This window comes from Clupea harengus, chromosome 21 (assembly GCF_900700415.2).
Source record: "Clupea harengus chromosome 21, Ch_v2.0.2, whole genome shotgun sequence".
NCBI classification, from domain to species: Eukaryota; Metazoa; Chordata; class Actinopteri; order Clupeiformes; family Clupeidae; genus Clupea; species Clupea harengus.
Window position 1 is genome coordinate 26,137,862 of NC_045172.1, and position 5,000 is coordinate 26,142,861.

A 5,000-nucleotide genomic window follows, 5' to 3' on the forward strand; every position below is an offset into this window, starting at 1 on the left:
ATCCTTTATTGATATTATTTTTTGTATGCATTGGCCAATCTGGTGTAGGCACAAGGCAGAACACATTATCGCAGTAACGTTAGACTGAGTTTAGGTGATAGAGAAATGTGAAACTCTGACTATAATCAAGGATGTGTGTGTATTGTTAATGAACGCCTTTGTATTAATTATATGTCTTTATGTACTGAAACATGGCTTTTCTGTGTTTCTGTATAACTTTGATTCTTAAGTGCTGACGCCTCTTTCTCTGTGTATGTGCTTAAAAGTGTACTTTCTGTGTGTGTGTGTGTGTGTGTGTGTGTGTGTGCGTAAGGGACATAGCAAGATGACCGCGGATGTGGGAAACCCACCAAGTGGTTATCTCTGCTGACATAATGCTTTGGTGTCAGAGAAACGCTAACTTCAACCAATAGAAATGTTTGTGTGATGTGTTTAACTTTGCTTCTCTCTCGTCTGCTGCAGTGTGGCAGTGAGCCCGGACTCTCTCTCTCGTCCTCCAAGATGGGAATGAGCCTGTGCTTCTCTCTCTCTCTCTCTCTCTCTCTCCTCCTCTCTCTCTCTCTCTCTCGTCCTCCAAGATGAGAATGAGCCCGTGCTTCTCTCTCTCTCTCTCGTCCTCCAAGATGGGAATGAGCCCGGACTCTCTCTCTCGTCTGCCAAGACATGAGTGAGCCCGATATGCATACTGAATAAAAAGATACTTATACACTTCTATGGAGTCCGAAGTAAACTTGAGTGTGCATTTTTTACCAAACACAATCGGGGGTATTTGTCCGGGATTCCAACCATAGCCTGATCGACTCTTCGCGCTGGGCTAATCATCAGGGCCTGAACCTTGCACGGGGGGGGGGTCTGGGACTCCTTTTCCTAAAGACCTCTGCCCTGAATTGACCCGATATGCATAATTGAATAAAAAGATACTTATACACTTCTATGGAGTCCGAGGTAAACTTGAGTGTGAATTTTCACCTCACATTAGGTTTGAATCCTTTACACACAAGAACGTGCTAAACGATTAAGATAACAATAATTCCCTCATCACATCTTGGCCTATAATTACATGGCTTCTTAAGGGCATAGGCAGATGTAGGTTAATTTCCGCGTGAATAAATAGCGTCTTTAATTGGGTCCCAAGGTCTCCCCCGTGGCGACGCATCAGATATGGGCCAAGAACTATTTGTCTCGTATGTTGTGTGTGGGGGCAGGCCTATTCATAGGCTGTGTGTGTGTGTGTGTGTTTGGCCTATTCATAGGCCGTGTGTGTGTGTGTGTGTGTTTGGCCTATTCATAGGCAGTGTGTGTGTGTGTGTGTGTGTGTGTGTTTGGCCTATTCATAGGCCGTGTGTGTGTGTGTGTGTGTGTGTGTGTTTGGCCTATTCATAGGCCGTGTGTGTGTGTGTGTGTGTGTTTGGCCTATTCATAGGCCGTGTGTGTGTGTGTGTGTGTGTTTGGCCTATTCATATGCCGTGTGTGTGTGTGTGTTTGGCCAATTCATAGGCAGTGTGTGTGTGTGTGTGAGGGGGCAGTGTGGGGCAGTGTGTGTGTGTGTGTGTGTGTTTGGCCTATTCATATGCCGTGTGTGTGTGTGTGTTTGGCCTATTCATAGGCAGTGTGTGTGTGTGTGTGTGTGTGTTTGGCCTATTCATAGGACCCGTCCACACGCCACGGCCACACTTGTTCATACAGAAAGACAGAACTCAGATCGTTTTAAAAACAGGATAAGAATATATTTTTTATACACCTAATATTCAAACATCAACGATTCATTTCCAAAAAGGGACAAAGTGTCGGGTGTGTATGTTGTTGTCATCACAGGTCATGAATCACAGTTCTGACTGCATATTGTTGTCCAACAGTACAAAAGTCTAATCTTTAAACTCGTTAAACTCGTTAAACTCCTTCTCTGTGCGCAGACTCCGTGAGGCAGTGTTGAGTTGAGGGCTATATGGCAGATGTGGGCCAGCTTCCGGGCCAGTTCCGGGCCAGTTCCGGCTGCCATCGGCGGGGTGGGCACAGTACAGCTGGATCAGTTTGGTTGAGTTCACAGGACTGAGGAGGTCTGCGTATATCTTCACAGGGCTCAGGGGTGTGAGAGAAGGCATCACACACACTTCATGTTTGCACACACACACACACTTCATGTTTACACATCTATATCACACACACTTCATGTTTACACACCTATATCACACACATCCTATACATCCTACACACACACATCCCCACTGATCCTACACATATACACACACACATCCTACACATCCAACACATCCTACACACATATACACACACATCCCCACTGATCCTACACACAAACACACATATATACACACATCCCCACTGATCCTACACACATATACACACACACATACACACATCCTACACATCCTACACACATATACACACACACATACACACATACACACACACACATCCTACACATCCTACACACATATACACACACACATACACACACACACATCCTACACATCCTACACATATATACACACACACATACACACACACACATCCTACACACATATACACACATATACACACATACACACACGTACACATGGTCATCCTTCCTGCTCTTAGTTACACATCGACTGACACATAAAGATCTCTGCTACTCTCACACACACACACACACTCTTCTTACTCCTTTAACTCTCACACACACACACTCTTCTTACTCCTTTAACTCTCACACACACACACTCTTCTTACTCCTTTAACACACACACACACACACTCTTCTTACTCCTTTAACTCTCACACACACACACACACACTCTTCTTACTCCTTTAACTCTCACACACACACACACACACTCTTCTTACTCCTTTAACTCTCACACACACACACACTTCTTACTCCTTTAACTCTCACACACACACACTCTTCTTACTCCTTTAACTCTCACACACACACACTCTTCTTACTCCTTTAACTCACACACACACACACTCTTCTTACTCCTTTAACTCTCACACACACACTCTTCTTACTCCTTTAACTCTCACACACACACACACTCTTCTTACTCCTTTAACTCTCACACACACACACTCTTCTTACTCCTTTAACTCTCACACACACACACTCTTCTTACTCCTTTAACTCTCACACACACACACACTCTTCTTACTCCTTTAACTCACACACACACACACACTCTTCTTACTCCTTTAACTCTCACACACACACACTCTTCTTACTCCTTTAACTCTCACACACACACACTCTTCTTACTCCTTTAACTCTCACACACACACACACTCTTCTTACTCCTTTAACTCACACACACACACACTCTTCTTACTCCTTTAACTCTCACACACACACTCTTCTTACTCCTTTAACTCTCACACACACACACACACACTCTTCTTACTCCTTTAACTCACACACACACACACACTCTTCTTACTCCTTTAACTCTCACACACACACACACACACTCTTCTTACTCCTTTAACTCACACACACACACACACTCTTCTTACTCCTTTAACTCTCACACACACACTCTTCTTACTCCTTTAACTCTCACACACACACACACACACACACACTCTTCTTACTCCTTTAACTCTCACACACACACACACACACACACACTCTTCTTACTCCTTTAACTCTCACACACACACACACACACACACACTCTTCTTACTCCTTTAACTCTCACACACACACACACTCTTCTTACTCCTTTAACTCTCACACACACACTCTTCTTACTCCTTTAACTCTCACACACACACACTCTTCTTACTCCTTTAACTCTCACACACACACACACTCTTCTTACTCCTTTAACTCTCACACACACACACACTCTTCTTACTCCTTTAACTCTCACACACACACACACTCTTCTTACTCCTTTAACTCTCACACACACACACACTCTTCTTACTCCTTTAACTCTCACACACACACACACTCTTCTTACTCCTTTAACTCTCACACACACACACACTCTTCTTACTCCTTTAACTCTCACACTCACACACACTCTTCTTACTCCTTTAACTCTCACACACACACTCTTCTTACTCCTTTAACTCTCACACACACACTCTTCTTACTCCTTTAACTCTCACACACACACACTCTTCTTACTCCTTTAACTCTCACACACACACACACACTCTTCTTACTCCTTTAACTCTCACACACACACTCTTCTTACTCCTTTAACTCTCACACACACACTCTTCTTACTCCTTTAACTCTCACACACACACTCTTCTTACTCCTTTAACTCTCACACACACACTCTTCTTACTCCTTTAACTCTCACTCACACACACTCTTCTTACTCCTTTAACTCTCACACACACACTCTTCTTACTCCTTTAACTCTCACACACACACACACTCTTCTTACTCCTTTAACTCTCACACACACACACACTCTTCTTACTCCTTTAACTCTCACACACACACACACTCTTCTTACTCCTTTAACTCTCACACACACACACACTCTTCTTACTCCTTTAACTCTCACACTCACACACACTCTTCTTACTCCTTTAACTCTCACACACACACTCTTCTTACTCCTTTAACTCTCACACACACACTCTTCTTACTCCTTTAACTCTCACACACACACACTCTTCTTACTCCTTTAACTCTCACACACACACACACACACTCTTCTTACTCCTTTAACTCTCACACACACACACACACTCTTCTTACTCCTTTAACTCTCACACACACACTCTTCTTACTCCTTTAACTCTCACTCACACCCTCCAGCAAAAAAGGCTCAGTTGGACGACCTGGCTCTGAGGTCACCGTCTAGATTCCTCGCGGTTGATTGGCTGGCATGGCCAGTGAGTGGTTTCCATGGCGACATCTGGTGGTATCCATGGCGACATCAGGTGGTATCCATGGCGACATCTGGTGGTATCCATGGCGACATCAGGTGGTATCCATGGCGACATCTGGTGGTATCCATGGCGACATCAGGTGGTAT